Source organism: Gekko japonicus, unplaced genomic scaffold (genome assembly GCF_001447785.1).
Source record: "Gekko japonicus isolate JY-2015 unplaced genomic scaffold, Gekko_japonicus_V1.1 scaffold686, whole genome shotgun sequence".
Classification (NCBI taxonomy): domain Eukaryota; kingdom Metazoa; phylum Chordata; class Lepidosauria; order Squamata; family Gekkonidae; genus Gekko; species Gekko japonicus.
Window position 1 is genome coordinate 1,431,470 of NW_015168671.1, and position 23,742 is coordinate 1,455,211.

A 23,742-nucleotide genomic window follows, 5' to 3' on the forward strand; every position below is an offset into this window, starting at 1 on the left:
CTTAAAAGACCTTGGTCTTGTGTGATCAGATATCTAGTGCCATAGGACTTTGTGCTCCATAGCAGAGGACCACTTCAACAATGGACAAAGAGGAACACAAGTATAAACAATTATACTGGATTAATCATAGAGTCATTATTAATTTCTGGAATGAATGTTCACTCTAGCCAGAATACCATAGATTACTGTTATTTCAAGCAGTGAAGCAGACTTTCAGATTCTCACAGTACCCAGTGAGCAATACACTTGGAAAGCACCTAGTTATATTTCACTTATTGTTTTGCTTCTCTTTATGTTGCCTCATCTTCTCCTTTTCCTTTCATCATCAGTTATCCACAGGACTAAAGGAAACAAATTATTTTCTCTTGTTTTGTTATGATTAGGAAAAACTGATGTTCCCTTTGAGCTACGGGTCTTCATTCTGAAAAATCAAAGCAGAATTTTTCAAAGGTACTATGAATTTCTCAGTAAATGTTTATGTTTCGAGAGCACACTCTTCTACTTCCTCTACAATATTGACAGGAAAGGAGATGACCCTAGAGAACATTAATGTCACAAGACCCAGACTTTCTAGCTAAAGAGAACACTATTATCTACCTACTTAGATAATTCTTCTTCTAAACTCAGAATGGTATATACAGTTCTTCCCCATTTTATCATTACAACAACTTTGTGAGGTAGGTGACGTTGCAAGAGCATGCTTAGTCAAAGATTATCTAGATTGCAGTCAAACCAGTGCACCAAACTGGCTCCAATATATTCAGCGGTGGGGGGGAGACTGGGAAAAACTGGCTTTTTGTTTTTAAGTTTTCTAATGGAAAACCTTGGAATTTAGGGGATCACTGGAAAAAAACTTGTAAACTGTTTTCTCTTTTGGAATGAGTGAAATGCTTTAAAAAGCAAGGATTTTACTCACTCAAAATGCTTTCTAAGGACTGTTTACTAAGAAGATCTTATGTGTCAGTTACAGCACTAGATAAGTGGCTGCATCCAACCAATATTTCTTCTGGTGAAAAAAGAAAAAACGATCATCTTTGACCATCCCAAAAGGATATACTAAAAATAATAGAACCTGCATGTACAAGAGCTACGTGAGATGGGGGCTGTAGTTTGGAGAGGAACTGAATGAGGTTGAATGAAAAACTTGGTTGGATCCAGCCCAGTAATTCCAATATACAATGCAGATCTATGTAACATTTTTTCAAATAAATGTTTGCTTAGGAATGACTGATTTTGGCCAAAATTAATGACATACTTACTATATGTATAATGATACTACACTATTGAAGAAGTCAGTATTTTTCACTATCAAAATCCAGTATCCAGATCTGATGATAGCTCTGAATATTGTGGCTGTATGAACTGTTTTTGGGGTTTTTTTGTTTTTTACAAAATATATGGCTTCTATTTTCAAATTTTATTCTTGCCTACTTCTCAAATGAGAAACCTAATATATGTACCTAGGTAGCATAGGTGCAGCAGTTTCTAGCTCCAGTGTGGGGCATATTTGTAATTTTGTTTAATCAGAACTAGGGCATTTATGTTTTTAAATTATGTAAACATGCCACATAGTTCAATTTTATACACTAATTTGTGTTCTTAAATCAGTACCATAAAATTAGTATGAAAATATATTTAATACTATAGAAGACATTTTTCCCCAGAAAAACCTTGGGGGCAATGCTTCCTCTAAGCTGTGGAGTCTTGTGAGCAAAAATTCTACTTTTTGAACGACTGTCATTAAAGTTGTGAGCAATTTGGCTACTGCATAAATTAGTTTGCTCTGGAGCCATCTTTCCTGAGCTTAGACAAAAATGTGTGAGCTGGAGGCTTATAAACTGTGAGGTAACTCACACTACCTCCGCTTAGAGAGAACATAGCTTATTTATATTTATTTATTTTATTTATACTTTAGATTTCTATACCACTCCAAACCCCGAAGGGTCTCTGCTCTGGGGTTGTTTTTTCTTTCTCCCAAGGCTTTGTGATTTCTGGAAAATTTACCACTATAGAATTACTCAGCTGAGCTGTGACAAGCACAAGTTCCAGCAATTTATCTGCCGGGTCCTCACTACCATTGGAGCTAGATATAGAATGATCTGGGGGCCCTTTTCCATGGCAGAGAGGCTAAAAATGGAGCAGGATGCCAATGAGTAATAAATTTTACAGTCCAGTGCTATGCATGTAACACTCAAAACTCCCACTTTATTCATGTGTAACTGTTTACATTTTGGGAGGTTATATCAATTTATATTTATGGATAGTTATTTTTATTTTATTTGTACATGTAGGGGATTATGGTGATGGGTTACAAGCCTGAATAAGACTTCAAAATGACATTTTCCCCTCTGTTCAACTCTATTTTTCTTTGGTGTCTTGGCATGCTCCAAATTTCTTGGAAGACAATTTTTGGTGCACCAAGCAATAGTATTTGGATCAACCAAAGTAAATGGCTAACTGAAAGGATCCACAAGAATAAACAGATCCTGTTAAGCCAGGGAGTTAATAATAAAATCAGGTATAAGGTAGCAACTATTGTGCCAGTGAAGAGCAGGGTGAGCAAAACAGTCAAAAGTATACACTGGACCTCTTAAATTATTTGATTTATTTCATGCAAGCCAAGGTAGCAGGAAACTCCATGAACTGCACTCTACTACAACCCTTAACACTAAAGCTTGGTTATGCATTATCTAAAACACAAAAGTATTTTCTGTAGTTCTGCTTCAGGCCTTCAGCATTTGTACCCAACAGCTGTGACAACCCTCAAAATTCTAACCTGAAATGTCAACAGAAACTGGTCTGCTATCTCTTCCCTTACTCGTATTTGTGCGTTTTAGTTCTCCATCAAGCCCACAGTTCCGACCGTAATATACGCATTTATGGGAAGGGTTTAGGATTGACTGTTCTGCATGGAATTAGGCCTGGGTTGATGGGAAGGGACAGACATAAAATTTAAAACTATGCCGGTTTACGAAAACAGCAGCCTTTGGCAGTTGTCTTACGTACCTTATTGACTAAGGAGGAGCTACTCAGAAGTAACCGCGTCCGTTAAACCTTACCCTATTTCTTTGGCAAGATGAGAAAGTGACTACATCTGAGAGGAGCAAGTCGTCATCTCTGTTCTGACTGAGAGGGCATTACAGGCGGCCGAGCAGTCAATCCACCCCCCCCCCCCATCATCAAGTGTCTGTGACGGAAACCGGCCAGCTAACCCTCTCTGCCCTGACCTGGATAGCCCAGGCTAGCCCGATCTGGTCAGATCTCGGAAGCTAAGCAGGGTCAGCAGCCCTGGCTGGTCCTCGGACAGGAGACCACCAAGGAATGCCAGGGTCCCGAGGCGGAGACAGGCAATGGCAAACCACCTCTGCACTTCTCTTGCCCTGAAAAGGGCAGCGACTTTGGCGGCAAAAGGGGGGGGGGAGATCCCCCTTCCTTTCCCGGGTGAGCAGCTTGTAAGTACCCGCCCTCTGGGTGGCCCGAGAGGCCATTTGCGGTGAGTCGGCCTGTGGACCTCCTTCTCAGAACCCCCAGAACGAGAGGAAGACAGACAGCCGTCCAAGGCACGTTGCGGTCTCCTACACCCGGTCGGGGACGTGAATTGCCGCCTCAGCTGGACTCTCGTATTTCTGGCTGTTGCCAAAGTGACGGCAACTGTTTTATACTCTCATACTGACTGAACCCCCCCGCCACCTTCGGCGCTTGGCATTTAAAACCACCGGCCAACCGGCCGCCCCCATCGCCTCCTTTATAGGAGGAGGGTCGAGGCGCAGCGAAGGTAGGCTGGTCTGGGGTGGGGGAGGGTCAGGGCGCGCTCCCCCAACCGCCCCCTCTTCCTCCTCAGGGAGCCGCTAGTGGCAAAGTCAACGACCCGCAGCCCGCCGGGCCTCATCAAACGCCTCAGCCCGACCCACATACGTCATGGAAACAAAGCACGTCAGGCAGTAACTGCCAATAAGAGGCAAGCGAGGAGGCGGGGAATCCGAAACGAACCGCCTCTTCGGGCACTGGTCCCAATGGTAAGCTCCGCCCCATCTCTTCCCTCCAACGCCCCCTCCCCACCCATGAAGGCGCTGAGCCTTCGGACCCCCTCCTCTTCCTGCAACCCTAGCGAGACCCTGTCACGTGACTGGGACCGTGGTGGCTCGGAACGCGGCGGTGGTTGCTGCTGCAGCCGTCGTCGCGTTGGGAAAGGTGAGTAAAGCGAGCGAGTGACCGACCCACCGACCCCTGCGGGGGAAGGGGGTGTGCAGCAACGGAGAATGGGCCGGGCTGCAATGCCTTATGCCTCCCTGGTAGCGATGGACCCGGCTCCTTCCACGGTGCAGCGCGCTGGTGAGGAAGCCGAACTTGCCCGCACGCCTCCACGCTTGCCCGCCTGCCTGCCGCTGACTAACCAGTGCGAGGTGCTGGCCAGCTACTGCTGAGGGCGGGGCGGGGCAGGCAGCCCGGCTCCCCCCTCTTTTCCGGCGCCGCCGCCTTCTCCTCCCTCCCCTCCCCGTTCGCAGGCGGGCTTGGCGGCGGCTGAAGCTCGCGCGCCGTGGGGCGGGGTGGGGGGGACCCTGTGTGGCGGGCGGGTGCTGGTGGCCGCGGCTGCCGCGTGCGGTGGGGCTTGGCGGCGGCGGTTACGGTAAGAAGCGGGGCGGCCAGGCGGGCTGGGGATTAGCCAGCCGGAAGGCACAGGAGGAGGAGGCGGAGGAGGAAAAGGCGGCGGCTGGGGAGGGGGCAGAGAAGAGGTGGAGGCGGCCGGCGCCGTAAGGCCGTCGGCGCCCCCCCCCCTTCTCTTTCTCCTTGGCTGGCGACGGGAGACCCACGCCGCTGCCTTGACGCGCGGCACCACAGTGTGACCTTGAGGGCAACCGGGGAGCGACGCTCTCGCCTCCTAGGCTTTGGCCGCCCACCCCGCTCCGCTGTCTCGGCCGCTGCCTCAGGAGCCGTCGCGGGTGAGGGCGGGCTACCGCTCGGCTCCCCCCTATGCCCGCCCGCCTTTCATTTTCTCCGCTTGCCGACGCGCGGCTGCCTTCCAGAATGGGCCGCCGGACACCCGTTAGGAGGCTAAGGTGCTTCTCCGTCTCCGGTTCGCACTGCCGGTTTAAGTAGCCAGGATTAGATTGCCGCAGCTGCACGGCATTATCATTCCCAGCCATCTCGGTCTCTGCCCGCCCGGTAGGGAGCCAGGGAGAGAGAACGCCAGCGGGTCAACCCTTTCTCGCGGTGGGGTGTCTGTGGTGGACGTGGTAGCTCGGAACTTGGAACTGGCTTCCGAGAACCTCTTCTGCCCACCTGCAAGCCGGGTTGAGCTTCCAGTCGGAGGGTAGCAACCGAGAATAAAACTGATTTTTCTGCCTCTTCTTTCTGCACCCCGCCCTCGGGTTTATCATGGTGTGAAAGGAACGGAACCGGCTGTGAATGTCTGACTCGGGATTTCAGAAGCCTCTCTGAAATGCAGCGTGGCCTGTTGAGGTTGCTCAAAAAGCAGCATGCGTTGGTATGGTGTCGGGCTTGTACCAATTCGTAGCAGGAAGTGCTTCCTAAAGACGTGATTTGCATGACACTCATCTCTCTTCCAAAGGGGGTATGTATAACTTGGCTATTGTATGCCTTGTGAGTCCATGGAGAAGCCTTTACATGGTGGGGGGGGGGGGTCTGCTGCCAGCCCTAGAAAGGGCTGCAGATCTGTTTTGTGTGAACAGGTGCTTAGACTGGTAATAGAGGGTCTGTGGGTGTTCACGACAGCTCACATGTTTACTGCATAGATGTAAAAAGCTGGACATAGCTGGAAAAAAGCTTTTAACACTTTTGGGAAACAACATGCTTGGAAATTAAATGGTACTTGATCTTTCTTGATGTTGCTAACCTATATTATAAGTGCTCTTAATGTAGAGAACTATCTTGGAAAAGATTCTGTTTTATTTAGACAAGGTAGGAAGTTGAAGTAGTAGTTACCTTTCCTAGGCCTGTTGTTAGAGCATCTGAACTGTAGTCATTTCTCCTGTTCTTTCTGCACTTTCATTCCCAGTATGTGAAGGTAGTCTTTGACATGATTTTCAAAAACTTTGCTTTAGATCCTGGTGAATACTTAAAATTTTCAGTGTTTGGTTGCTTGTCAGTTTAAAAGCTGGCATAGTTTAGTGGCTATGAGCTGGGAAGTCCCTTGTTGAAATCTTACTTATGCAATGAATTAGGTGGCCTTAAGCAAACTCTGGTTGTGGTAGCCTCACCACCTTTCCCAGGCTGTATGACTTACCTTGCATTGATCTTCATTTCATTGATAAATGTATTTATACAAATGATTTCAGTTATTTTGAAGCTTCAATGTTTATTTAGTGAATGGAAACTTTACTCTGAAAATGGAAAAAGGGTTCTGCACACAAAAAAACCTTTGCAAAATAATCTCTAGTAGGAATTGATCTATTTGGAGTGGATATTGTGGGATCTGAGTGTACTTGTTTCTTTGGGTAGTGCAGTGGTTTCAGAAATCTGCCACCCATAGTTTGCGCGTGTGAAGTAGACGTGATGGAAGATACCCTGTATTGATGGACTGAAGAATGTGCAATGGTTTTTTCCCTTTTATGCTATTGATTAGTAATTTCTCAACAAAACACAGAATCAGCATTCTAGCTACTCTTTAGAACAGAGCAAAGTGAAGGTTCTTATGAAATGGGTGAATGAAAGTGAGACTGGAAAGTTTGCTACAAGAAACCTGATGCACAGAGCCACTGTCTTCAAATAGCAAAGCATAAAACTCAGAGCAAGTGGTATGCTCTTTGCGTGTTTCTTAGGTAACACAATTCTGACTGTTTTCAGGGCTTGATAATGCTGATTTCTAGACAAAACTCTATTCTGGATTTGCAAATGGATATAAAGATTATAGAAAACTAAGCCTTGCAAATTGCATTTGTATTACAGGCATAAGATGGCAATACTAAAGGAATGTGGAATCATTGCATTTGCATTACTACTGTATTCTGCTAGAGGCCACAGTCCACAAACAGCTGTTCCTCAATACATTCAAATTACAGTGAAATCCCGTGCTTGTGGTTTGCAGCCTAGCATTGCTGAACCAAATAGAACAAATTGGAAGGTGTGCAAAGTAGGATTAAAATGGAACTACTGGTCAAAGTGAAATGAAATTCTAGGGTGGGAAAAACATTCTTTTCTGTTATCGGTTAATATTCAGTTTTCTGTAATAGGCACTTTAATTATTCTGTCATGTTTGAATCATGGTGGGATTCATCTGGCATGAAAAGATGGTTGGGATTTGCCAGTATGACCTCTGAAAATAGTACAAAAACCTGTACATTGAGATTGAGCTTCCTGGAAGAAGCACTGATGCCAGTTGAAATGAATGCAATCTTTTATTTACGTAGAGATTAAGGGTTTTAGGTGTCTGTCTGTGTTCAAGGCTCTGTAGTAGAGTCTAGTGCAAGACTGTAGTAGAATATAGTCCATGAGGATATTGGTCAATCTCCTAATTTCTATTCTTGTTAGAGCCAGACATTTCTTGTTCAGTGATAGAAATTAAAGTCGCTGATGTCTAGTTTCAAGAGGCTAGTTTCTATGATTACTCTAACCCATATGGATATATTTCAAATTATGTCTCAAAGTTATACCTTTCTCTCATTTCTAATTCAGAACATTGACATCTAATAACTCCCTTAATCTTTTACTTAAATATAAAACAGAATGTTGCATTTTTTGGGTTGTGATGTAGATCTTCTCTTATCTTGAAGCCTGTGTCTTTTACAATAAGTACCTTGGTTTTCCTGTATTTCTAGACTCAGTTCTGACAGTTGTTGATCCAGCATTATAGGAATTAGGAGAAAACATGATATTAAACTGATAATCTTGGTATATTTAGAGCTGTGTCAGCATCATTTGCAAATATAAAAACAGATGAGAGCATAGATTAGGCAGTTATTGGAGTAAATGACTAGCCTAGCACCAAGAATCACATAAACTACATGCTATGAGTAGAAAGCTGTGCCTGTTCAATTTCTCAGAGCTGTTGGGTACTCTATCATCAGTACCTAAGCTGATACTTCATAAACATGAATAAGCACTTCACAATGGTTTGTAGTTGGATGTTGTTCTACTTGAAGCTGAACCTAGGCACTACCAAGGTAATAGCATAGACAGGTCCTGTGGATCAGAGAATGGTCTCTAAAACGTTTCTCTAAAATCTCTTTACAAAGTTGTAGCAGTGTTTGTAAATACCTAGCCTTTGTTTTCTAGTATGAAGGCCAGCTACTCGGGTTCAAGTCTAACAACCAGCATTTGTGCCTCTGTAACCTCAAGACTTCACTTCTGTATAACCCTAAACATGGAATTACCAGGACTGTTTAGAAGTTACTGCTGTTGCAGAATACAATATATTTCATGCTGCAAAGTGATAAACTGGGGGAACATTGCACTGTTCTTTTAAATCATGGGGCATAATTATAAGGTGTGGGTCATGACCTATAAAGCATTAAAGGTGTTTAGGTCCTTCACAGGTGAGATTGCTTCCTTCCCCATGTGCTTGCATTATGTCTTGAACTGCAGTATGTATCCTCCTGCTGTAGAGAAGATACTGTAAACAACAGATACAAAGAGGCAGTCTGGATTGTAGTTGCACATTTAGGGATTTCTGTTCCTCTGGAGGTACTTGGGAAGCCTATCCTGAATTACTCTCTAGAAGTAGTATAAAATTTTGCATGTATTTAGTAGCTGGTTATATTTAATGTACCTGCTACGAATCTTAAGACATTGTGAAATATAATTTCAGAAATGACAAGAACTCTGAAGTGCAGTTAGAAGTTGGCAGTCTTTGTGAAAAAGTGGCAAAAACTTCCAGAGTTGCTAGGGCTGCATTGAATACATGTTGGAAAGGGCACTTAACATTCTTTTATCCTTTCTTTATTCATCATCTTTTATACTGCCTTACTGCTTCTTGTCTCTTCTTTCCATCTCTTATTACTATTGTTGTTACAGGCTGAATTCTAACTTCTACTTGTGATACACACAAATGCAGTTTACCATGCTTGCTTGCTGCCTTCCCTCATCCCCTTGTGCATGTTTTGGGAAGCCTTTAATCAAACTCCAGTTTGCTAGGATGCCCAAATACAGGGGCACTTGGGCACACTGGAGTTTGTTTCCTTGCCACAAAGTGGAGTTCTAAACTAGGATGTTACAGCAATTGGGAATTTTAACATTTTTAGGTTTGGGAAGCCTTGAATCATTCTTGGTGCCTAAGGCAAGGAGGGAGGGGAGTATGTGAGCATGACACACTGAGTTCATGCTCATCATAAACAGCATTTTGTTGGCATGTAGCTAGAATTGTGTTTGTAGCTAGAGAGAACTGATTGTTTTAATGGCTGATCACATGTTCTCTTTCACACTTCTGGCCTTAAAAAGACTGGTAATTCTTTACAGTGACATGGATTATGTACAGCTTGCCATTAACATTGTGTCCAGTTGCATTTGCCACTCTCACCAAGTGAGTAGGTGAATGACATATTCAGCTTTGCCAGCTAATCCCTTGTAAGAGAGGAATGTCTTTTGGATTCTAAGCATGGTCAGATGGCCAGGTAGATGCTCAAAGATGAGTTAGGTTTTGGCACTAAAGCAAAATATCAGTTTCTAGTAAACTTTGATCTGACATGAACCCCACCAACATCTATCTGCACTTGTGATAAAACCTGGTGCATTAAACTAGGAGTGTAACGCTCTAAAAAGGCAGGGGCTATAATTTTATCTCAGATTTATACTCTCATAGTAACTACAAAAAAGGGTCACATTTTAACCAATTTTGTGCATACAATAGCAGTAGTACTTATTCCAGGGCTTTCAGACAGTCACATTTTCAGTTACCATCAACCAAAAGAATGACATTTGCTTCGTGAAGGCTTACATCTTACCTGTTCCTCAAGGTGGAAACCACCTGCCAACCACAAGTCCCACCAGATATGGGCCTCTCCACCAGTGACTTCCTTGATTGTCTATTTTGAAAGACTGTGCAAAAATATTTCAATTATACAAATGTCTTCCATCCTTTATCTGTTTCCAGTCAGTTTATAGTGATGGATCCCCATTTCTCCAGTAACCCTAACTTGTTTTGTTGTGTTGAACTGATTCCTCTTCTCCTTCTGTGTGTTCCCTCATCATTTGCATCCTATAACAAATTCTTTGCCTCATCTGATATCCTTTACCTGTTTCTTCCATGGATTTCTCGGCAATGCTACTTTTTGTTCCCTTTTTCCTTACATGGGAATAGTACATAATTTCTGTGAGTGCACATGGTGAGGTGTATCTCAAGTTGGCTTGCTGCAACAGAATGGAAAATACTGGTACCGAGTCCATCCATGAATTAAGATTGAAGAGGGAGTGACCTGTAAGATAATATAACCCTGTTATGACACTACATGGACTGGGATGCATTTTTGGAATTCCCCCAGCAGCAGCATATCGTGAAAATAGTTTGAGTGTGGGTTAATGGGTTTTCCTGACACCATAGGTCCAGTCTGATGTATCTGAACAGAATATGACGTTGCTTCTCTTGTCTAAACTTGCGCACTTTCCTGAAATGTGGGGCAGGTGCCAATAGTGCTCAGAAGAGCTGCAGGTGGCATGTCAAAGAGCTGCAGGTGGCTTCCAGGACACTAAGTATCACAGCAACACAGCATTTATTTTTGAAGAATTTTTCAACCATACAGATTATCTTTCACCTTCCATCTGTTTCCAGCCAGTTTCTAACAGTGGATTCTTCTCACCACACTAACCCAGACTTGCCCTGTTTGTTAACCTGATGCCTCTTCTCTTCCCCTTCTGCATTTGTCATGTATTGTCCGCTTCTCTCTGAGACACCTGACCTGTTCAAGTATGTTTGTTCCTTAAGCTGAAGAGGCCATAAACCTTTCTCTTAAGATGGTTTCTTTACTCTTGTGTGTATTATTAATATTATTATTATTATTATTATTATTATTATTATTATTATTATTATTATAGCTGATGGTATTTGTATGGGATTCCGGTGCTCCTGGGGAGGAGAAAGTATAACGGTGGGACCAGGCAGGGAGTTAAGGGGGCAGAAAAACAGAATAGCTCCGCCGCCTTCCAACCTGCGTCCCATCCCAAGGGATGTTGGCAGTGAGGCTAGGATGATTAACCCCCCTCCAACATTGGCGTTGTGTAATGCCAGGTCTATAAATAATAAGGCCATGGTCCTTCGGGACTTTCTGCAAGAGCAGAATGTTGACCTGGTGTGTGTGACTGAGACCTGAGTGCAGGAAGGGGAGACAGTAGCTCTCTCCCAACTTACTCCTCCTGGGTTCTCGGTACTTCACCAATCGTGGACTAGGGGGAGGAGTGGCTCTATTCATGCAGGAGGCTTACTCCTTCAGGGCGCTCCCGCTGCCAGAGATCACGGGCATTGAGTGTGCTAGCCTGGCATGGGAGGCAGGGGAGAGTTTGGCAATTTTGCAGGTGTACTGACCGCCTAATGCACCGGCCAGTAGCCTGCCATCCCTGATGGAGGCCGTATCAGGCTGGGCATTGGAACATCCTAGAGTGATAGTCCTAGGTGACTTCAGAGTCCATGCTGATGACGCAGCCTCTACTTAGGCAATGGACCTGGTGTTGTCCATGGCGGGACTAGGACTCTCCCAATATGTAACGACCCCAACTCACCGATTTTTGTGGCAGGGGTAACAATGGAGGCCCCAGGTAGCAGTCACTGCTAGGTGAGCCTTTTATTATCTTCGGCTGATTAGGCAGTTGGTTCCCTTCCTTGACCACAATGACCTGGCAACAGTGATCCATGCGATGGTCACCTCGAGACTAGACTACTGTAACACTCTCTACATGGGGCTGCCCTTGTCGCAAATTCGGAAGCTGCAGCTAGTGCAGAATGCCGTGGCCAGGCTCCTGATGGACCTTCTCAGATGGGAGCACATCCGGCCTGTACTGAAGACATTGCACTGGCTGCCAATAGCATACCAAATTTGCTTCAAGGTGCAGGTACTTACCTTTAAAGCCCTATATGGCCAGGGTCCAACATACCTGAGGGACCACCTTTCCCCATATATACCCCAGAGAGCACTACAGTCAGTGTCTCGAAATCGACTGACCCTCCTGGGTCCCAAGGATGCCAGGCTTGTTACTGCCAGGGCCTTCTCAGTGGTGGAATGAGCTCCCGGAAGAGATCAGGGTCCTGTGGGATCTTTTACAGTTCCACAGGGCCTGCAAGATGGAGCTCTTCCAGCGGGCTTTCAACTAAGGAGCCACCTTCACTACTACCACCAATAATCCTGGCCCTTAATTTTGACATCTGGCCTGTGCCACCGCGTGACTTAAGAAGATCACTGAGCTGAAAAACTGTTTGTATGCACTCTCCAGTATGCCATCTTAAGTAATTAATGAAATATTGCCAGCAGTTTATGATTTTATGATCTTATTTGTAATTGAATTGTTCAAATGATTTTATGTGGATTTTAATGGTTTCTACGTACCAACCAATGTAAGCCGCCCTGAGTCTGCTCACGGGGAGGGCAGGGTACAAATAAATTAAATAATAAATAAATAAATATCTTCTAATATCAGTTAATATTCCTTAAATGTGAATGGCCAAGACATACAATGAAGCCATGGCACAGAAACAAATTACTTTCCTGTTTCCTCTGGAAAAGTCCTATCCAATTACACATTCCAGAGTTCTTTATTTGCCACATTTACCTTCTAAACAGCCACGTTTGTGGATTTATACTTTGTGCTTATCATTTATTCTAGTCTTTTGAGATTCTTCCAGTTTATTCTGCACATCTTCCTGATTCTTCAGTACATGAACAGTCTAGTGTAGTGGAGAGTCAACTTTGTGTATAGAATGACCAGGTTCAAATAGCTACTCAGTTATTATTACTAGGTAGCCTTGGGCATGTTAATATAAGCAAGCAAGTGCAGTGGTTACAGTATTGGATCTGTGAGGTACAGTTTTGAATCCCCACTATACCATGAAACTTGTTGTTGACCTGAGGCATGTTGCTCAGCCTCTGTCTACCTCATGGGGTTGTTGAAGATGCATGGAAGAGCACAAGACACTGCCCTGAGGTGCTTTGAGGAAGGTTAGGATAAAATTGTACTAAATAAAATGAGAAATCCTACAGCCTCTTGAACACTGAAAAATGCTACAGAACTAAATGCACTTCACCAGTGTGTTGGTGTCTTGTTTCCAGTAGTTTAAAGGTTTCCCTTGCTCGAAAGTCAGTCGAATCCGACTCTAGGGTTGCGGTGCTCATCTCATCTTTCCAAGCCGAAGAGCCAGCACTGTCCAAAGATGTTTCCGTGGTCATGTGGGCGGCATGACTAAACGCCAAGGCGCATGGAACGCTGTTACCTTCCCACCAAAGCGGTACCTATTTATCTACTTGTAATTTCTTGCTTTCCGGCTGCTAGGTTGGCAGGAGCTGGAACCAGAGATGGGAGCTCACTCTGTCATTCGGCACTCAGGTCTTGAACTGCTGAACTACCGACCTTCCAGCCTGCAGTTCAGCATCTTAACCACTTGAGCCACCGCAGTACTTGCTGTTAAATACCTAGAGACCAGTTCTTGGGCATTTATTACCTGTGCAGGCCTAGTGCAAACACATTGAAAACAAACTTCCCTTCTCATAGCTCTCTGCCATTCACAAGAGAACATAACTGGAGAGGTGTTGGACTAAGATCTGGGAAAACTAGATTCCGTTCCCTACTGTACCATGGAAGCTTTGTGGGTGACCTTGGGCCAGTAACGCACACTCAATATAACCTACTTCATAGTGTTGTTGTGAGATTAAAATGGTGGAGAGAACAATGTAAGCCACTTTGGGTTCCTCTTGGGCGGGCATATAACATTAGATTTATGCTGGAATATAGGATGGGAGGGGGCACTAATCCCAAGTGAGTGAATTTGTAGATCCATTTTATCATACAATGTTCTTTTTTTCTGCATTAAGATGTCAATAACTGTCTGAACGTTTAGGGATTTTTAAAAAATGTAATCTTGATTTCCCCCCCCCAAAATTCAGATCAGTTACATCGACAGCAGTTATTAAAAATCATAAAGGATATCTCTGGCATAATCATTCCTGTGTTCATGTGTGATGTTTTTCCATATTTAATTGAAAGGAAAGATTCAATATGTGTTCCAGGTAACTTTCTGGTACAAGGGATAGTATTAGCAGTGATAACTTGGATTGATTGTGGCCCTGGATATACATTTTGGTGAATGTGTTAGAACTCTGTAGCAGTGTTTGTAATATGAACATTTTGGACACCAAGATTAGCCTTTAATATATATCTCCTTCCAGGGACTCCAGGTTTACACTTGTTTCCTAGATACTAGATATTTACAGGCTACATAAAATGGTATTTCAAATGTGAGTTAGGTTATCACCTATTAATCACCTTGTGTGTGGGGCTGGATGTCTGCTCAAGCTACCTGTCGGATTTGTCTACCAACACAATGTATGAATGGAGCAGATCTGTCCTTATATGTAATCATTGGGATAATGGTATAGATCAAACCTTTTTTCCATAAAAGCTATCTTCTTACTTAATTGGCTCTTCCATTAGAAGAAGTTTCACTTAAGTTGGAAGGAGGCTTAAACTTTTGTTCAGAGTAGTACGGTGGGGCAGGATTCATCCCAGTGTATGTAATACTCCTAACTAGGGATGGGCATGGACTAGAAAAACGGTGGTTCGTGAGTTTCACAAACCATAAACTTCCACGAACCTTTCTGGTTTATGATCCAGTTTGTGAGGTCCCTGATGCGCCGTGACCTGGAAGTGGGCTCAGAAGGCATTTAAATGCTTCCTGAGCTCACTTGTGACATGTCATAGTGGCCACACAGCTTAAAGGGTTCCCTGGGCGCCAGCATGTCTGGGCCATGGACCGGACCAAGTGGACTGCCTAAAAAAATTGTGGTCCTTGGGTGGTCTATCAAAACCGTGAATGCATGGGCCGGGCAAACGGACCATGAACCAGCCCCTGGTCCATGATAAAATTAGGTCTGTGGACCAATCCATGCTCCTCCCTACTCTTAACAAATCTAGAGAATAGCTAATTTGGATGATAATTTAGATATTCTGGGTCTGATCTTACTGAACACAGGTGCATGATAGACTTGAACAGAATATGTGATCTTTTCCATGTTCTGAAATGTGGCATTCCTGTGTTAGCTAAATTGCCTTATTTCTTTAATAAGCTTGGGAGAATTATGATTTAAAAATAACGATTGGCATATAGCATAGAGACATAACTTGCATATACCAGAGTCAGAATTCCCAGAGTCCATGAATAGACGAGGACACCAGGTTGCTGAAATAATTGGTCTTTTACTTAAAATTCTCACGCATACAATAAGAGTTAGCAAACACACATGCATACATAAAATATAGCAGGAGGAAAATTAGGCAGGAAAAGACAGCAACATTCACATTAGCAGGAATTATCATTGGTGGGTGATACATTACCTGTCCGGCGAGATAAGTAGGCCATTCAGTGAAAAAGGAACAAAATGAGAGAGGGAATGGTTCGTGAGTGGTTCCAAACTGATCAGGGATGGAACCAGCAAGGTGGATGGGGGCAAAGAGAGAGAGAGAGTGCTCAGGGAGAGCTCACCTTAAATAGCTGAATTGTGACCTGAGGCAGTACCTAGGTGGTTACTGGGTCCCAGGAACTGTAGACAAAAGGAATAATATCTCAGGATGGATAAGATAAAGGAAACAACCGTTGGACATTTTAGGGGTGATGGGCAGCAGGGAGTGACATTTCTTGGGGAATGTGTGAGACAAGGGAAGGGGAAGGAGGGTGATGGTCCAGTGGTTCACTCTAATGATCTGATACTTGTCAGAGGCATTATCTGGACTGGTGGCAGGAAGGCTTCTTTTGTTTTTGTTTGAGGATGACTCAGGAGGGTGAGAGGAATGTGTTGTATGATGAAGGTATTCCTTCATGGCTTCTCCTCAGGAACATCTCCCCTAGCAGAATCATGGTTCCTCTGGTCTGCTGCTGTATCTTTGTTCATGGAAACCGGGGCTGCTGGTCTGCTTTACAGTCCTTGTGCAGGGACAGAAATCTTCTGTAGTCCCTGTCTGGCTTGGCATACTTCTTTGGCACAAAGCTTCCCTTGGCCACAGTCCATAGTCCAACATTGGGCACTTCACTTAGGACCACAGCTCTGTCCATTGCCTTGGTACACACTCCTCACAGTCCAGCATGGCAGTGATAATAAAGCAGTCTTTAATAGTGCCATCTGAAATGGCTTCATGGCAAGACCTGTCCCTTTGAAACTACTCCCTGCAATACCGGATGTCATCGTTGTCTCTTCTCCCTCCTCCTCCAGTGCTGATATTTCATTGTAGATGCTCATAGAAGTAGTTAAATGTGTAATAAACCGGTAAAAAATAGCATCTTAATGGTGTTGGCTTCAAATTGAAGTGAATATGGCAAATGATTAGATCGTGAGAAGGAACGTATAAGAAATAACTGATCACTGCCATTTGCATTTTCAGTTATAGTGTGACTTGTAATAATTGTATTCTTGTATTCTGAAATGTGTTTTCTTCATTTTTTGAAGATGGGATATAAGTAACAACATTAATGCAGGTTTGTTAGCAAAAACTGAGCTGTGAAGGCTAAACACATAAATTATTGTTGTAGGATGAGGCTTTATTTGTCTTAATAGACATGTTTTGGAGCACTGCAGTGGCTTCAGAGCAAAAGTGAAAATAGATGGTAGGCTTCAAATGGTCAATTAATATTTAAATTTTTGGTACTCTCCCAACATATCATTTCGGTGACGGCTTGACACATGTTGGTAGAATGATAATGTTTATCCAGTTTTTTTACGAGTATCATTGATGTTGTATACGCCAACACATGATATGAAACATGAGTGCTAAAAGCAGCTGCTGGAGGCCCTGGTCTAGGTCATGGGTGTGAAGGGGTGTTTGTCTAGGTTATTTAAATACACTCCTCTCACAGCTGCTAATTGTTCTTTGAAGGAGGGGGAAGCATATGGGTATCACTGTATCACTTGTGTGTTTCTCAGTATAAGAACATAAGAAGCCAATGTTGGATCAGGCCATTGACCCATCCAGTCCGACACTCTGTCACACAGTGGCCAAAAATACCAGGTGCCATCAGGAGGTCCAGCATTGGGGCCAGGACACTAGAAGCCCTCCCACTGTTGCCCCCCCCCCCAAGCACCAGGAATACAGAGCATCACTTGCCCCAGACTAAGAGTTCCAATCTATACCTTTGTGGCTAATAGCCACTGATGGACCTCTGCTCCATATGTTTATCTAATTCCCTCTTGAAGCCGTCCATGCTTGTAGCCGCCACCACCTTCTGTGGCAGTGAATTCCATGTGTTAATCACTCTGCGGGTGAAGAAGTACTTTTATCTGTTCTAACCCAACTGCTCAGCAATTTCATTGAGTGCCCATGAGTTCTTGTATTATGAGAAAGGGAGAAAAGTACATCTTTCTCTATCTGCTGTATCCCGTGCATAATCTTATAAACCTCGATCATGTCACCCCTCAGCCGTCGTTTCTCCAAGCTAAAGAGCCCCAAGCGTTTTAACCTTTCTTCATAGGGAAAGTGTTTCAAACCTTTTATCATTCCAGTTGCCCTTTTCTGCACTTTCCCAATGCTATGATATCCTTTTTGAGGTGTGGTGACCAGAACTGTACACAGTATTCCACATGAGATCACACCATTGATTTATACAGGGGCATCTTCAAAAGCCTCTCCTTCCCTTCTCCAGCCGGCCTGCCAAGGCGGCCTTGGGGGGGGGGGAAGCGAAGAGTGAAGGGGTTTAAACTTTAAATCCCTTCTCTCTTCGCTTCCCTCCCCCCCCCCCCCCCCTTCACAGCCGGGCGGGGGTATCCTAATGAGTTCCTGTAGCTCTTTTTCTACGAAATGATCCCTGCTGAGATGTATTTGGTGGGCTTGAATTCATGTCCTGTCACTTCATGTTCTGACACTAGCAAAGATAATGTACCAGATTGGTTTGGCATTGTAGTACAACCAGTTGCTTGATTGTTGGGAAAACACTTGAGCGAACCTAATGAGATTATTATGATTAGCTGTGAGAAAAAAATCCAAGGAAATGGGCATTTGCTTTCTCTTCCTGGAATTATCTGGATGTCTGTTGGATTAGAGATGATAAACACATTTGAAAACATGCAAAGTTGTCCATTATTAATGTCTGGTCTCTTAGTTTTGTTAAGTATAGTGTATTGCATCCCTTAACTCCATTTGACTGATGGTGGACCTTTCCACCAGCAGAAGGCAGACATTGGTTACAACCCAAAAATACTTAGTCCTCCTCTGCGCTGATTTCTACTGGCATGTCCAGTCATTGCTGTTTGCCATTCAGTGATTTACAGCTGAATATGTGAACTGCTTCCACTAAAAATTGCCTGGAATGTTGTAGCAAACTATCTCAGTATTGCAATCATGGCGATGCATAGACATGTGTGTGCTTAATCTCTGGCAGACTGCTGTTATAAAATCAGAAATGGTACAGTAATGCTTCTGTAACTCAGATTAAGGGAAGGCTTTGAAATGCCTGACCTAAGCAGATACTTCTGTATGTGCAAGAGAGGGGATGGTTTGCGGGGCATGTTAATTATTCCTGCTTCATCTTGTGTTTCTCTATCCTTTATAAGCAGCATGGAAGGCTTTATAGGAAAGATCATTAGGAAAGCCCTTGTGTGGTAGTCTGTATCTGTGGATTCTGGCTTTGTGTAATGAACTGGAGGATGCATGTATTTCTGTTGTGCATATTCTGAATTTTCTGTTTGTAACCGGAGTTTAAAGCCCATCACTAGTAACAAATAGTGGAAATGGTTTTTGCAGTTTAGGGAATCACCTTACTGAATTGAAAGAAAGCCACTTGATAATATGGTAAATGGAGCGGTAACTGTGGTTTAGTCTCTTTCCCCCTCCCCATTCATGTAAAAGTTTAACAGTTCTTGCTTTTTAAAGTTTGCATAGTACCATCTAGAACTGCTTCTGTGAGAGTAATATAAATATGAATTTTTCCTTTTGGAAAGCTGTCATCTTCCACCAGCACATGAGGACTTTAGTTTGGTTTGGTGTACCCCCAGTAACTGTTGGTCCTCCTCAGTTGTGCTGTTATATGTTTGTTGCTGTTCAGTCGCACAGTCGAGTCCGACTCTTTGCGACCCCATGAACCAGATCACGCCAGGCCTTCCTGTCTTCCGCCGTCCTCTGACGTTTGCTCAATTTCATGTTCGTTGCATCTATGACACGGTCTAACCATCTCATCCTTTGCCGTCCCCGTCTTCTTTGACCTTCAATCTTTCCCAGCATCAGGGTCTTCTCCAGTGAGTGCTCCCTTCTCATTTGGTGGCCAAAGTATTTGAGCTGTTATATGTACTTGTAAGTTTATATAGATTCAGGTGGGTAGCCGTATTGGTCTGAAGCAATAGAACAAAATTTGAGTCTAGTGGCACCTTTAAGACCAACTAAGTTTTATTCTGGGCATAAGCTTTTGTGTGCATACACAAAAGTTTATATCCAGAATTAAACTTTGTTGGTCTTAAAGGTGCCACTGGACTTAAACTTTGTGTGTTTATATGTTTTTATTGAATTGCTTAAATAACTTGATGTACACCTTATTTTAAATGCTGTTTTAATGTCTTGATCACCTCCTTGGGAGACTCCATTTGCATGGGAAGGCAACATAGGAATGTTTTATTTAAATAATTTGAATTGCAATTTATAATTTTGGAGAAATGTTGAGGATGGTTAATTAAGTCTAGTTTGAGCTTAATTCTGTTAAGTTGTAAGCGTTCATGTACATACCTTCTTGTAAAGCTCCTCGCTGTAGTAATTCCTGTGCTTTGGGAGCTTATTCTGTGACTACAGACACAATGGCCTGGGGGGGGGGGGAAGGTCTCTGAGAAGTTGCTATAGCTGCAATTAGCCTTGTAGCCTCAGATGCTGCTATCAGTGCTCTCTTAAGTAGGCTTAAAGGTGACTTCTTGTTCTCCTCCATATTTGAAAATTTTTGAGAAAATGGTGGTTTTCCCTCTGAGGTGGAGGACATCTCCATGGGTTATTCCCACCATGCCTTTAGGGAGGCAGGAAATGCGTTTTCCCCCTTCCTGTTGGCGCCTCCGGAATAGCCCATCTCCAGTTCTGTTCCTGCCTCATTAGGGAGAAGCAGCACAGTCTAGCTGAACTTAGCTGTAGCTTAAAAAAAATATCTCCTTTTCCCCTTTATTTGCCTTTGCCTTGCCTCTTTTTCTTCTCTTTTTCTTCTAACTTCAGGGTGAAGACTTCAGGGATGAGTTCAACCAGCTGCGATGGCGGAAAAAGAGCTTCCCAAGCAGTTTCCCGCCTTTGCCAAAAAATTGTGTGCTATGCCTAATTATGCTGATGAGTTGTTACAGGTTTCGCCTGTTGATGGTCCCGTGGCTGCACTCCAGACTTCTGGCTTAGTCTCTGAGGATGGACTTAGTCTCTGAAGCTGGAGGCAACACTAAGAAGAATTAACGAATCCATTGCCGTGATGGTCAGAGCTGCGTCTACAGCCTCCATCGCTGCTAGGGCATCCATCGTATGGCTGAGGAAACTTATTCAGCTCATCCCAGAAAACAACCATGCATTGCTGGAGGGAATTTCCTGAACTCTCAAGTCAGATTCCTTCACGGCAGATACTACCTTGGACATTATTTCCTTTGCTTCTAGGGGCCTGGTTTCTATGGCGGTGGCCAGGAGACTTCTTTGGCTGTGTGCTTGGCAAGTGGATGCACTCTCCAAATCCATCATTACAGACAGAACCCTCAGTCCTTTCGTTCCCATCACTCCTTGCCGTGCTTTCATCAGGACGTCAAAAAGACTTCCTGGGACCCGACCAAGCAGTTCGGCAAGCGGGGTTCCTTCAACCCTAGATTCCACAAGACTCAGTTCAACAGGAATGATAGAGGAGACAGGGATGCCAAGTTCAAACAGGCCTGACTATACCGCACTTCCGGTAGGGGCACGACTTCTCCATTTTTGCCAGGACTTGGTCAGAGACACAGGCGGATGCCTGGGCAGTAGAGGTAGTGTTTCAGGGGTATACAATATTTGTCAGCCTCCAGAGAGGTTCCTGAAATCGCCTGCAAGCAAATCTGTGAGCAAGAGATCCATTGTTGACAGGGCCATACAACATCTTCTAAACATCAGGGCCATCGAGCCAGTTCCGTTATGTGAGAGAGGCCAGGGAGTCTACTCTATATTGTTCATGGTGCCCAAAAAGAACAGAGACTGGAGGGCGATTCTGGATCTCAAGTTCTTGAACAGATTCATCCGGCTGAGGCATTTTTGCATGGAATCTCTGAAGGCAGTATCGGATTCCTTGTGTCCTAACGAGTATTTGATGTCCATAGATCTTACAGAGGCGTACCTCCATGTTCCAATTCACTCAGCTCACAAACGTTTTCTTCGATCTTCAATGTGGTCTTTGTGCTTCACACCCATGGGATCTAGTGCACATGCGCTGGATCGGTCGGTGCTGTAGCAAGCTTTTTAAATGGATTTTCCCGCCCAGACCTTAGGCATGCGCAGGAACCCCTCCGCGCATGCCCAGAGGGGTGCGCGCGGACATCCCGCCAGTTCCTTTCTTACCGCCACGTTGGAAAGACCTTTTTCTTCGTCGGTCTCATCGGTTCACGTATTTTTGGCTTTTTGCCTCACGGTTCTTTGGATTTTTTCCTCAGTTTATTCTTTTTCTTCGTTCTTTCAAAAAACTTTTTAAAAAAACTTTTTATTTTCTGCTGAAGGGGAGGTTGCCGCTTTACCTCAGTCAGGCCTTCGGGCTAAAAATCCCCCTCACCCCCTCTTTCTTCTTCATTTTGGTTTTTATGGAGAAGAATTGAGGCTTTTTTAATAGGTGCAGGAGTTGTGGTAGTAAACTTGCTCCTCCTGACCGTCATACCCTTTGCATATTTTGTCTTGGAGAGTCTCATCGACCCGAATCTTGTCGCCACTGTGCTCGCTTTTCAAACCAGACCCGGAAAAACCAAGCTGCCTGCCTTAAAGTGGTCCTGTTAGAATTGGCTCTACATCCTTCCTCAGCGATGGACGCCGAGAAACCATCGACCTCAACGGCTCCGGCATCGAGGCCTGCCTCCGATATCAGCCAACCAACACCGAAGCCTCCGGCATCGAAGGCGCAATCCTTCGCTTCCACGCCAGTGAAAAAGATATCCAGGCCAAGTAAGGAGCAAAAGTCTGCAAAGAAGGGCTCTTCCAAACCCCTTAAGGCGACAAAGAAGGGGAAAGTAGCGGTGGCTGCACTGGGTGATGCTCCTAAAGTGCCTCCCGCTCCAACCGCAGTATCGATACCGGAGGCCCAAGTCCCTTCACCGATACCGACCATCCATGTCTTGGACCCCTGTCCACCAAATGGAGTGTCCTCACTCCAACATCGAAATGGTAGAGCTCCTAAATCATCAAATGGATGCAGAGCCTTCTCCGTCTCCTTCCCCGTCGTCGACATCGACAGTATTGGAAGCTCCCGACATCGATCCAAGTCGGCACCAATATGCTTCATGCGGCACGCAGCGTCACCCTTCACGTCTGCACAGTCAATCTGTCGATATCGACAACCAAGATTATACAGGCTCCTCTCAAAGACATGCTGCCGCTTTGTCTCCGAGACGTCCACGGTCCAGAAGTCGATCCCTGCGAGTCTTCTTACCCCCGCCACCTCCTCTGTCTTGGGATCAACGACAGATGAGATATCTGTATGGGGCTTATCCACCATACTTGCCATGGCTGACTCCGGTGAGCTATTCCGACTGGGATAGATATTCATCCCACTCTGCTCATAGATCAAGATCGCCCCACAGGTTGAGACCTTCAGCATCTCTCTCTCGTTCTTCTGCAGACGATCCTGCCCAGCATAACTTGGATCACAGTCATCCTCCCAACCCTCAGGTCATCCAAACCCCAGTCGTTTCCACCCCTGTCATTCCACCAAGACCTTTAACTGGTCAACAGGACACTCCAGTCCAAATGCCACACCAGGAGTCCTCTGATTCGATGGAAGACAATTCCGATACCGAAGCATCTGCCCCCTCCCCTGACCACAAGTCTCCTAATGAAGCTGTCGCTGATGACTTGCCCATCTCCCCATCCGACAATCTCACGTCATACACAGATCTTGTAAAGAGAATGGCCCATTCCTTAGGCCTCTCCATCGTTCAGCAACACCCGCAAGTGACGGATGCGTTTTTTGACATTGTCCAGCTTGATACATCTCCACTCTGGCATTACCCATGTCCACGGTCCTTTTGCAAGCTACAAAGGCAGCATGGGAGAAGCCTTCGTCAGCCCCGGTGTTGACAAGATGATTGGACCATATGTACAGAGTCCAAGAGACAGGGGCTGAATTCCTATTCTTCTATCCTCAACCAAACTCTATGGTTGTAACATCCTCCTCAAAATCTAAACGAACACACTCTGCACCTTCAGACAGAGAAAGTAAAAAATTGGACGCCTTCGGCAGACGCTTCTATTCCACTGGAGCGTTGGGTGTCAAAACCACTAACTATCTGGCCTGCATAAGCAGGTATCAATATACTCTCTGGGAAAGGTTCTCTGAACTATTGACCCACCTTCCAGAAGACAAGCTTCAGGCAGCCAGAGTCATTCAAAAGGAGGGCATGGTGTTGGCAAAACAACAAATAAACACTTCAAAGCATGCCC

The 23,742-nt window shown here is 44.6% G+C and overlaps 1 protein-coding gene across 1 annotated transcript in view; it reads left to right on the plus strand.

The window, feature by feature from the left end:
- Positions 1-5,545: 5,545 nt before the first annotated feature.
- Positions 5,546-23,742, plus strand: part of ATP2B1 (ATPase, Ca++ transporting, plasma membrane 1) — a 124,843-nt gene continuing 106,646 nt past the window's right edge. Inside the window, 1 exon segment of the mRNA XM_015415355.1 lies at positions 5,546-5,572. The gene's annotated coding sequence lies outside the window, so the exon portion shown is untranslated.